Source organism: Pongo pygmaeus, chromosome 18 (genome assembly GCF_028885625.2).
Source record: "Pongo pygmaeus isolate AG05252 chromosome 18, NHGRI_mPonPyg2-v2.0_pri, whole genome shotgun sequence".
NCBI lineage: Eukaryota > Metazoa > Chordata > Mammalia > Primates > Hominidae > Pongo > Pongo pygmaeus.
In genome coordinates this window covers 81,376,392-81,388,708 of record NC_072391.2, presented here as the reverse complement: position 1 = coordinate 81,388,708, position 12,317 = coordinate 81,376,392, and the positions used below count along the sequence as shown (strand labels likewise).

General features: G+C 47.8%; 1 protein-coding gene across 2 annotated transcripts in view; it reads left to right on the top strand.

Moving 5' to 3' along the window:
* The first annotated feature begins 3,742 nt into the window (after positions 1 to 3,742).
* Positions 3,743 to 12,317, top strand: part of MBTPS1 (membrane bound transcription factor peptidase, site 1) — a 64,516-nt gene continuing 55,941 nt past the window's right edge. For both annotated transcript variants that reach the window (XM_063654141.1, XM_054452635.2), the window contains exon 1: positions 3,743 to 5,262. The gene's annotated coding sequence lies outside the window, so the exon portion shown is untranslated. The remainder of the gene's footprint in view (positions 5,263 to 12,317) is intronic.

The following is a 12,317-nucleotide window of genomic DNA, read 5'->3' as shown; positions in this document are numbered from 1 at the left end:
GTCTTCAGGCTAGATTGTAATGGATTCAAGAAAGAGTGGGAAGAAGAAAAAAAGGGAAGAGAGCAGATAGAGACAGCTCCTGGGAGACTTTCCTGTGTTTTCCTAACCTCAATTACTTAAACTCTAATCACATTTGGGAACCAGAGGGTTAGGTGGTTATGTCCTCAAAACCTATTCCAGTCAATCTATGTCTCAGTCTCAGTATTGGCTTGTGTGTTATTTATCTTTTTAAAGATTCATATATGTTTAATGAGTATAAAGCTAAGCACAGGACAGCCGTGAATTCAGTAGAAATATTCTGTGTAATTCCTGGCCGGGTGCAGTGGCTCACGCCTGTAATACCAGCACTTTGTGAAGCTGAGGCGGGCGGATCATGAGATCAGGAGTTTGAGACCAGCCTGACCAACGTGGTGAAACCCCATCTCTACTAAAAATACTAAAATTAGGCAGGCGTGGTGGCACGCCCCTGTAATGCCAGCTGCTCAGGAGGCTGAGGTAGGAAAATCACTTGAACCCAGGAGGCGGAAGTTGCAGCGAGCCGAGATCGCACCACGACACTCCAGCCTGGGAGACAGAGCAGCACTTTGTCTCAAAAGAAAAAAAAAAAAGAAATATTCTGTGTAATTCCTATGGTGAGACTGAAAGGGAAGGGAGGCGGCTCTAGAACCTACTCTGGAACATGCATAAATAGAACTTCCACTTCCACAGCAAGCCCCCTGCGAGGGCGATGTGCTCTGCCCAGCCCCACACAGTGCCACTGTTGAGGGCAGGATGATGGTGCTGCCGGTATGGAGCCAGGTGCTCCGGGGGGAGGGGATGGGCAGGCTCATGGCCTTCCCGTGGCGTGACGTTGACACCCTTCTTCAGTAAGTGTTTGCTCAGGTGGTTGTGGAAATACTTACGGGGGTGACCTCCATCAGTGAGTTGGATGGGAACTCACAGTGGGGCAGGACTTGTGTCATCATGCTTTGTGGACAGTAGTTTCCCCTTATCCACAGTTTTGTTTTCTGAGGTTTCAGTTACCTATGGTCAATCAAGGTCCGAAAATATTCAATGGAAAATTCCATAAATAAACAGTTCATAAGTTTTAAATTGCACATAGTTCTGAGCAGCATGATGACATCTCGCACCATCCCACTCCCTCCTGCCTGGGATGGGAATTCTCTCCATGTCCACAAGCTTGTGTTCAGGTAACCCTTATTTTACTTTGTAATGTCCCCAAAGCCCAAGAGTAGTGATGCTGGCACTATGGATATACCAAGAAGCTGTAAAGTGCTCTTTTAAGTGAAAAGGTATAACTTCTCCACTTAATAAGGAAAGAAAAACGTTGTATGCTGAAGTTGCTGAGATCTACAGTAAAACGAATCTTCTCTCCATGACATTGGGAAGAAGGAAAAAGAAATACATGCTAGTTTTGCTGTTGCACCGCACACTGCCAAAGCTCCAGCCACGGTGAGTCCAAGACCATTCACCAGAGGTCTTGGAACATGTCCCCTTGGATAAGGGAGCACTACTGTAGGCACTGCAGGCTGTCATGGTGTTGTCAAGGATAAGGCATGTGTGACATTGTTGTCACACGGCTGATACCCTAGGCTGTGCTTGTTGGAACAGTTTACCTGCACACTGACCCAGAAGCTGGGGATACAGGTGGCATCCTCAGCCTCCTCTTGCCTCAACAGCCCATGCTGTGTAGCTGCTGCAGCATGTCACCACAGTGGCATTGACCCATTCCCTAAGCCACCAGTTCCTCTTTTTCCTGGGGCTGCTCAGGCAGGGGTTCTCCATGCCTTGAGGATCACAAGAAGCTTGCAGTTGCGAGGGTCCAGGCTGCTGGCAGGGATTGAGAACCTCAGTGCGATGGGAGGCAGATGATGGGGAGATGGGCAGGGCTGGAGCCAGATGTGAAAAACCCATTATTCAGCAGCTTTTCAGGGGTTTGGAGGTGCTGTCGGGTTTTAAGTATCTTCTGGAGGAGGGAGGTGGCCACGGGGTGGCTGTGCTTGGGAACACTGTGTGTGTTCTTGACCAGAGGTAGGTCTCTTAGACAAGAGGTTTCAAAAGATGGTTTGCCCACTAACAAGGTATGTGTGATGTACCCAAGGGACCACACATCCACCTTGAAATGGTGCCCTTTCTTTCCCAGCACCCTGGGAGTTATGTAATCAGGAGTCCCACCCAGGGTCTTCCTCTGCCTTCCGTCATGTTTGACTTTGGTTGCCAGTCCAGATCTTCCCATTTTCATCTCCAGGTCATCATTCAGGAAGAGGGGGTACAGCTTGAGGTCCCGGTGAATAATCCAGTTTCAGGCAGGTGCCGGCAGCCAAGGATGATCTACTGCGGGCAGTAGCGCCCTTGGGCTCAGGGCTCAGTGCTCTCCCAGTGTGCAACTCCATGAGAGGTCTCAGGTGGCAGAGCTCCAGCACCAGGAGCATGAAGTTGTCCTTGAAAAAGCCACGGACACCTGAAATGTGCTGGTGGGCGAGGCTGCAGTGAGTATAGTAAGAGGCTGGAGACGTCTCCAGGGACGTCTCCTCTGGGTGTGGATTGAGCAGCAGTGACTCAGGTGCAATCTTGCCCGAGAACACCTCCTTGGAGTTTGCCTCCGAGATTTTGATGCTCTCAGCAAAGCCAACCTTGCCAAAAATGCAGCCTGCCTGTAGTGCCGCTGGCAGGTTTACTAGGACCTCCAAGATCTCTGCAGAGTGGCTGCTGGGACCCCAGGAGCCACAACTCTAGGGAGGCTTTCCCAGGGTTGGCTAGTGCCTGTGCCATCAGCTATTATTCTTTAAAATAATATTTCATTTGAATAAAGATTACCTTCCCATGGAATTACAGATGCTTTATTCTGTATGTGAAGCACAAGTTTAGGAAGTTATTTCAGAACCAGAGTGGTGGGAATCCACCAGTGGTAGACCAGGATCCTGTAGCTCAGGCTGTCTTGGTAGCTCTCCAAGTAACTTTTCTCTCCCACACCCCAGTCCCCTCAGTGTATAGGCATTCTCTGGAACTGGTGGTGGTGGTATTCTCTCCCCTGCTGTGGGGCCTCACTATCACATGATGGATGTCTGCAATCACTATTCTACGCCAGTTTCCAACTGTAGGGCTATGTATTCAATGGCATAGTGACTAAAGGGCTGTTCAGAGAACCCTGACCAAGATTAATTTACCCCAAGTTGGAACAGAAGGACGTAGTCAAATTTAAGATCAAATGCTTTCTGTGGTGGCAGAAGGGAGTGCCTGACTTTGACGGTTTGCAAATGCAGAGAGGCAAGCGTTCTCCAAAAGTTCAGAAAATCGTATGAGATCTGAGTCAGGAAAGGATTTAAGAATCCACCCCCACGTATTGAATCATATAGGAGCCGAGCACTTTATGCGTATGCTTTTTGTTTTTGAGAGAAGGTCTTGCTCTGTTGCCCAGGCTGGAGTGCAGTGGTACAATCATGGCTCACTGCAGCCTCGACCTCCTGGGCTCAGGCAGTCCTCCCACCTCAGCCCCCCTAGTAGCTGGGACTGCAGGTGCACATCACCACACCCGGTAAAAACAAAACCAAACACAACTATAGAGACATGTCTCTGTTGCCCAGACTAGTCTCAAACTCCTGGGCTCATGTGATCCTCCCGCCACAGCCTCCCAAAGTGTTGAGATTACAGGCATAAGCCACTGCGCTAGGGCTTATGTGTGTACTTAATTTAACCCTCATCCTTTAAGGTAGATATTAGTACCCCTATTTTTTTTAAAAAAAATTCTTTCTTTATTTTTAAGGCAGAGTCTCGCTCTGTCGCCCAAGCTGGAGTGCAGTGGTACGATCTCAGCTCACTGCAGCCTCCGCTTTCCAGGTTCAAGCGATTCTCTGCCTCAGCCTCCTGAGTTGCTGGGATTACAGTCACGCGCTACCACACTCCGCTAAGTTTTTATATTTTTGGTAGAGCCAGGGTTTCACCGTGTTGACCAGGCTGGTCTCAAACTTCTGACCTCAAGTGATCCGCCTGCCTCGGCCTCCTCAAGTGCTGGGATTACAGGCGTGAGCCACCCCGCCTGGCTAGTACCCCTATTTTTGTAATGAAGAAGCTGAGGTACAAAGAGGTTAAACAACTTGCTCAAAATTACCAAGTAGAAGCCTGAGGTGGGGTATGGTAATTTGTGATTCGACATTTATCCACCATATTAAGTCAACTGTGTTAAATCATGTTGAAGGAAGATGATGCGCTGTGATCTGTAATACTGGTGCAGTTCAGCATCGCTGTGGTGCAGTGTCAAGTTCCAAAAGACACAAAACTGTCTGATCGGCCTCTAGCGCCTCACCGCCCACCAGCAGTACCTGAAGACGCTTTCAGTCCCCTGCTAGTGCCCGTACGCAGTCCAGGCCGGTCCAGTTACATTGAAAACAAACTGATCCTAGCATCTAAGTCACCCAGACATCTTTTAGGCGGCAAGCTTTTCAGACAGTTTAACACATTTATTCTTGTTTTTTCAAAAAGGGCAAACACGTGGCGTTACAAAGGTCCTCCGTTTCGCACGCACCGGTGTCCCGGCAGCGCGCTGCGCGTCGGGAGGCCCAGTCTGTCGTCCCGCGGGGCCCGGGCTCAGGAAGTCGGACAGGCGGGATTTGGGGTTTCGCGTGTTCCGCACCGGACACTTCGCCATCTTAACGAGCTACCGCCCGGGTTAACGGGCACCCAGGGAAGGTGCCCGGCCGGGGGTGGGGTGTCCGAGCCACCGGTGCCTGGACGTGGACCCCTGCAGGAAGGGTCCGCGCGGGAAGCGAGCTCTCCACGGGTGCATGACAGCAGGCCCGCGGGGGCAGGGAGCCTGCGCCAGGCAGTCTTTCTAGATCCTGGCCCAGCTCGGCCGCTTTCGCGCCCGGGCTCCTTTTCCGAGTCCGGGATCCTAGAGCGACGCGCCGAGCGGACCAGGGGATGCCCCAGCGCGTTCTCGCCGCCTGGCAGCTCTCTGGCCACGCCCCTCCGCTTCTATCCTGCCACCGGCCCCCAGCCGCAAATGTCGCGAGACGTTCGTCCATCCTCCCGGCGTGGTCTCGCGGCCCTCGGCGTCCAGAGCGCGCACGCAAGCCCCGGGAGCGCGGGACACACAGGGCACGCTGGGTCGGCGGAGCTGAGGCTCCCAGCTGTGGGCCTCCCTGGCCCTGTCGCCCAGTCTCGCGAGAGTTGGGAGTAAACAGCCCCGAATGGAGTGCCCAGGCGTGTTCGCCGCGGAGGCGCCGTTATCCCGGGCCCGCCGGCCCTGAGCTCCCGGCGGCGCAGGTACGTCAGCCGCCCGCGCGCGGCCTCCCCGACCCGCTCCGCCTAGCAGCGGCGGCCCGCTCGCTTAGGTGTGCCGGTTGCGTCCCAGGCCCCGAGGCGAGGGCTGCGGGGGCCGGGCCGGGTCGGGGGAGGTGGGCGCGGGGCCTCCGGCGCTTGTTTGGACACAGCGTGCCTGTACCGTGGCCCTGCGGGGGTCTGCGCGCTGCGGCGGCTTGTTCCGTTGCATGGTTTTCTTTACGCGAAATGAGCATTCACCGAGTGAAACAATACGCCCTGCTCTGGCCCGGAGCCTCCAGACACACTCAATTCTAGGTGCGCTTCCGGGGCAGTGCTGGCGTCAGGTTTAAAAGACCTCGATTCTTTGCCTTATCTCGGTCTGCGCATATTGCGCTGCTGGTTTTTGGAAATGCAGGGATTCTGTTCGGCGAACTCTCAGAACCAGATTGCCTTTTAAACCTGTAGCTTCTTAAAAATCTTGCCTCGCCTTGGCATGGTTGCGCTACCTAAGACCGTTGTGGATCGTCAGTATTTTTATTAAGATGTTTACCTTTCGTATTGGGTTGAGCCCCTGAGAATCTTGGCCTATTTGTCGACACAAATTAAGTTATTAGATTCTGATTGACACTTCGAAATGACATGGAGTGGAATAAGACCTGAGTTGAATTCTGGAGACTCGTCCTTTAGTCTTAACTGTGTAGGTAAGCCCTCCTAACGTCAAGGTCTCCGATTGTATGTCTACGAAAAGGAGGGCTTGCAGAAGAGAAGTAATTCCTCTCGTTTTTTTTTTCAATCTGGAGAATCCGCTTTTATTATTTATACTTATTTTTTAATGTAAGAACTTCATTGAAGTAGAATTTACATACCATAAAATCCACCTGTTTTAAGTGTACTATTCAGTGGTTTTTAGTAAATTTACAGCTGCACAGTCACCACCAAATCCACTTTTAGAACGTTACCGTTACCCCAGACCTCTGATGCCCAGTTGTAGTCAATACCCATTTCCAAGCCCCGCCACAGGCAACCTTTCATCTACTTTGTCTTTCTAGATTTGCCTTTAATGACTATTTCGTATATTCAGATGGAAACATATGATATGCGGCCTTTTGTGTCAGGCTTCTTTCACTTAGCATGTTTTCACAGTTCATCCATGTTGTAGCATGAATCAGGATTTCATTCCTTTTATGACCAAATAATATTCCGTTGTATGGCTATACCACATTTTGTTTAAGCATTTATGCAGAACACTTTTGGCAAATTAAAGTTTATTTTATGCTCTAATGTGTGATGCAGATGACAGCAAAACTGTAGATTGGGGATGGGAGCTGGGACCTGACCCAGACACGTGTCAAACGACTGCACTCCCCAGGCACCCCGTATAATCAAGAGTTGGTCCTTTCTATGTAAAAAGGGCAAATTCCAATGCAGAGCTTGCGGAACCCTTGAAGCACCTAGGGAAGAAGTGGGAGCTCTTCTAGTCAGGAGGTTAACAAGAACTAGGAAGACTGGGCCGGGCGCGGTGGCTAACGCTTGTAATCTCACACTTTGGGAGGCCGAGGCGGGAGGATCACAAGGTCAGGTGTTCAAGACCAGCCTGGCCAGCGTGGTGAAACCCCGTCTCTACTGAAAATACAAAAATTAGCTGGGCGCAATGGCAGGTGCCTGTAATCCCAGCCACTGGGGAGGCTGAGGCAGGAGAATCGCTTGAACCCAGGCGGCAGAGGTTGTAGTGAGCCAAGATCACGCCACTGCACTCCAGCCTGGGCGAGAGAGTGAGACTACGTCTCAAAAAAAAAAAAAAAAACTTGGAAGACTGAAGGCTAAGGTGAAGTGTACATTGCTGCCATCGGTGCTGCAGAAATCTGCTTGAGGAAACGCTTTATTTATTTTTTATTTTTTTGAGACAGAGTCTCGCTCTGTCGCCCAGGCTGGAGTGCAGTGGCGGATCTCGGCTCACTGCAACTTGTGCCTCCCGGGTTCAAGCGATTCTCCTGCCTCAGCCTCCCGAGTAGCCGGGACTACAGGTGCCCGCCACCACGCCCGGCTAATGTTTGTCTTTTTAGTAGAGACGAGTTTTTACCATGTTGGTCAGGCTGGTTGCAGACTCCTTGACCTCGTGATCCGCCCGCGTCTGCCTCCCAAAGTACTGGGATTACAGGTGTGAGCTACCGCGCCCAGCTGAGGAAACGCATTTTAAAGTAAGGAAGTTAGAAGTTTGGAGGTGCCCTATGTGTGGCCAACTAATACTGGATGACTAAGGGGTAAGACTAAAAGGAGACAAGAGTGACGTGTGTGAAATAGTAGGCAGTGAAGACACCACAGACCAAGGTTTCTCACTCTTGACTGTAGTGATACATTGGGATGAATTTTTTTTCTTTTTAATACAAGACCACCTGATGGATAGTGTGTGCCAGAATAAATGGTTGCATCGGATGTAAGAATACACCAGAATACACCTTTGTCGACCGGGCGTGGTGGCTCACGCCTGTAATCCCAGCACTTTGGGAGGCTGAGGCGGGCGGATCACGAGGTCAGGAGATTGACACCATCCTGGCTGACACAGTGAAACCCCGTCTCTAAAATACAAAAATTTAGCCGGGTGTGGTGGCATGCACCTGTAGTCCCAGCTACTTGGGAGGCTGAGGCAGGAGAATCGCTTGAACCCGGGAGGCAGAGGTTGCAGTGAGCTGAGATCGCGCCATTGCACTCCACCTTGGCGGCAGAGCGAGACTCCGTCTCAAAAAAAAAAAAAAAAGAGAAGACACCTTTGTTTTACCATAGTTTGGTCTGGCATGACTTAATTGTTAGCCTGTTAAACAATGGTAATACAGCCAAGTATGCAATTAGTTCTGAAGGTGGTAGTTTTTCAGCCGACTTTTAATTGGACTGGATAGTAACCTTTCGTGGTCTAAACACAATTCAGTCTCCTTTGGAGCTATTTTAGTAAACTAGTTTATTACAAAGCAAGGCATAGCTGCATAATTAGATGATTATCGGGTGATACAAGTCATTTTCACTCACCTAAATTATGTTCTAATTATTTTTAAAGAGATAATTTCAGATGTATTTTAGTTATGCCCAGAATTATAATCTTTGTGATATTTTATTGTGAAAATTGTAAGTGGGAGACTCCGAGAGCTGCAAAGAATGCTAGCCACCAGCTAGGCCAGTTGCTTGCGCAAGTAATACATTTCTTCTACTTAGTCTCCCTTCTACACAACTCCCATTAAATACTATTTTCTATTTCTATAATTTGAAGGGTGTCTTTTTCAGTTAGTACTTGATGTCAAAAATTTTTAATTATACGTGTATTAGAGGTGTAATCATTCTCATGAAAGATCCGTAGGTACGGGAATACCATCTTTTAACGTTACGCCTTTATATGATGGAAAGATAGCCAGGTCTTCTGCATAAAGAATTTATAGAAATTAAATCCAGTTAACATTTAGTGGATCCAGTAACAGCCCTAAGTAGGCTCTTTAAGTTAAGTGATATTACAAATGATAATAAGCCTTTCAGAATGAACTAGCCAAAAGTTTAATATTTTCAAAGGATGTCTTTTCCTTAGGCTGGAAAGTAGCTGTAGACAGATCTTTGAGAACAATTTGTAGGAGATAGATCCCTTTTAAGCTCTAGTATATATACAAATAAAATTAAATCTAGCATATATATTTGAATTTTTCTGCCACTGTCTTACCAGAAAGTATGATTTTTTTTTTTTTTTTTTTTTTTTTTTTTTTTGAGATGGCATCTCGCTCTGTCTCCCAGGCTGGAGTGCAGTGGCTTGATCTCAGCTCACTGCAACCTCTGTCTCCCAGGTTCAAGCGATTCTCCCACCTCAACCTCCTGAGTAGCTGGGATTACAGGTGTGTGCCACCACACCCAGCTAATTTTTGTATTTTTAGGAGAGATGGGGTTTCACCATGTTGGCCAGGCTGGTCTTGAACTCCTGACCTCAGGTGATCTGCCCGCCTCGGCCTCCCACAGTGCTGGGGTTATAGCTGTGATCCACTGAGCCCAGTGTATTCTTTTTTTGTTTTTTTTTTTTTTGAGACCGAGTCTCGCTCTGTTGCCTAGGCTGGAGTGCAGTGGCGTGATCTCAGCTCCCTGCAAGCTCCGCCTCCCAGGTTCACGCCATTTTCCTGTCTCAGTCTCCCGAGTATCTGGGACTACAGGAGCCCACCACCACGGCCAGCTAATTTTTTTGTATTTTTTACTGGAGACGGGGTTTCATTGTGTTAGCCAGGATGGTCTCGATCTCCTGACCTCATGATCCGCCCGCCTCGGCCTCCCAAAGTGCCGGGATTACAGGAGTGAACCAATTTATTTGAGAAGTTTTTTGAAATACTTAAATATGTTTTATCTAAGTATGAAAGTAACATATGCTCCCTATAAACATAAGTAAATTAAAGCAGAAATTAACCATCTGTAGTCATACAATTGAAAGGTAGAGCCACTGTAACCATTTTGGTATGTGTCTTTCAGTGGTTTTTTTTGTTGTTGTTGTTTCCATTTGAGACAGAGTCTCTATTGCCTGGGCTGGAATGCAGTGGCTTTATCTCTGCCCACTGCAACCTCCGCCTCCTTTGTTCAAGCGATTCTTCTGCCTCAGCCTCCTGAGTAGCTGGGATTACAGGCATGTGTCACCACGCTCAGCTAATTTTTTGTATTTTTAGTAGAGACAGGGTTTTGCTATGTTGGCCAGGCTGGTCTTGAACTCCTGGCCTCAAGTGGTCCGCCTGCCTTGGCTTCCCAAAGTGCTGGGATTACAGGAATGAGCCACCGCACCCAGCTGCATTTTTTTTTTTTTTTTTTTTTTTTTGCTCATAGACACATTTTAAAACTGAAATGTAAAAATTTGGATTATATGGTGCATGAACTATTTTACTTAACATTTCATTAGCATTTCCCCATATTTCTATTGTGACAAATGACCACAAACAGTGGCCTAGAACAACATGAATTTACTGTCTCACAGTTCTGGATATCAGAAGTCCAGAATCCGTCTCACTGAGCTCAAGTCGAAGTTTCAGCAGGGCTGCCTCCTTCTGGAGGCTCTGTGGAGAGAATCAGTTTCCTTTTGTTTTTCAGTTTCTACAGGCCACCTGCGTTCCTTGGCTCCTGACTTCTTCCTCAAATTATCTCAACCTCTTGATTGCTTTCTTTTTTCTTTTTTTTTGAGATGGAGTCTCTCTCTGTCGCCCAGGCTGGAGTGCAGTGGCACAGTCTTGGCTCACCGCAACCTCTGCCTCCTGGGTTCAAGTGATTCTCCTGCCTCAGCCTTCCGGGTAGCTAGGATTACAGGCACCCACCACCATACCTAGCTAATTTTTGTATTTTTAGTAGAGACAGGGTTTCACCATGTTGGCCAGGCTGGTCTCAAACGCCTGACCACAGGTGATCTGCCCGCCTTGGCCTCCCACAGTGCTGGGATTACAGGCGTGAGCCACTGTGCCCAGCCAGCCTGTTGCTTTCATCATCACATCTATTACTACCTGTTGTCATCTCCTGCCTCTCTCTTATAGAGACCCTTGTAATGACACCTGGCCCACCTGGATCATCAAGGATACTGTCTCAGTGCCTTCATTTAGTCACAGCTGCAAAGTCCCTTTGGCCTATATGCTTTTGTGTATAAAGTAACATTCCCAGGTTCTAGGAATTAGGATGTGGGCATCTTTGTGGGGACCATTGTTCAGCCTACTGCAGGAGGAGCATTTGAAATTGCTGCATGGCATTCTGTGGTATGCATGAACCATAATTATTTAGCCAATCTCCTTGTTTATGCACATTCACATGGCCTCCAGCTTTTCCCGCTCATAATCTTGCAGTGTGTATCTTTGGACATAAAGCCTTATGTGCTTCCAGATTCATACTTCTTGGATTGAATCCCTAGGGGAGATTTTAGAAAAGCAGGCGACCTGCCTCTGAAGAGTGTGGCCTCTGGAGCCAGGCTGACCACCTGAGTTCTCAGGCCAGCTGTCCTACTTGTTGGTGTTGTGGCCCCAGGCAAGTTGCTTGGCTACTCTGGGTCTCAGTTCTCATCTGAAAATGGGGGTAGTAACGGGTTGTTGGGAGGATTAAATGAGTTAATATTTGCAGACTACTTAGAATGGCACCTGCTACATCATAAATGCTCAGTGAGTGTTAGTTTTTCTTATTTTGGATTTGTTAGACGAAAAGTTTTTAATGTTCATTTTTAAGCGTTTTAATACATATGTGAAAATTGCCATTCTAAAAGATTGAGTTTTTTTTTAAATATTCACCAGCAACGTATGAGAGTACTTATTGGATTTGTTAACTTAATAAACATAATTTTTATTCTAGAGGGGGTGCCTCAGTTTTTTCTGTCAAAATGTTACTTGATTTGTTTAATGTAAATCATAGAAACACAAGTTAATGTTAGCAGAAATTTACCATGAATCTTTTCAGGAATTCTGTCAATTTCCTAGAATGAGATATGCTTTTAGTTTCCCTTTAACTAGCTCATTCCTATCTTTGGATGTCCTTCTACATAGCAATTGATGAGTGTAAATCTATCTGACATGGCGTGTGGTCTGGTTATGTATGCAGTAATCAGCACTGACTGAATCTGAGTAAGAGGCTTAGAATGCGCCTGTCACCACATTTAAAATACCCCAGCCTCATGCGTCCCTGGCAGGTGAGGCTAAATAAAGAACTTATTTTTTCTGCCTGTTTTGGAAACAGGCTGAACCTAACAGGAAGGTTGCACGAACAGTATGAAACCATTTTTTCTCTAAAGCATTTGAGAGTAAATTGCAGACCTGATACTCCATTATCCCCCGGTATTTTAGCAGGTGTATCTTCCAAGCAAGGACCTTCTTACATAATCACAGCACAGTTGTCAAAATCAGGAAATTAGTCTTGATACATCACTACCATCTGATCCACGGGCAGGCTTACTTGGGTTTTGCCAGTTGTCCCTGAGTGCCTGTTACAGCAGATGGATCCAGTTTGGATTCATGAGTTGCATTGTCTCTGGAGTCTCCTTCAATCTGGGGCAGTAGCTCAGTCATTCTTGCCTTTCATTACCTTGGTGC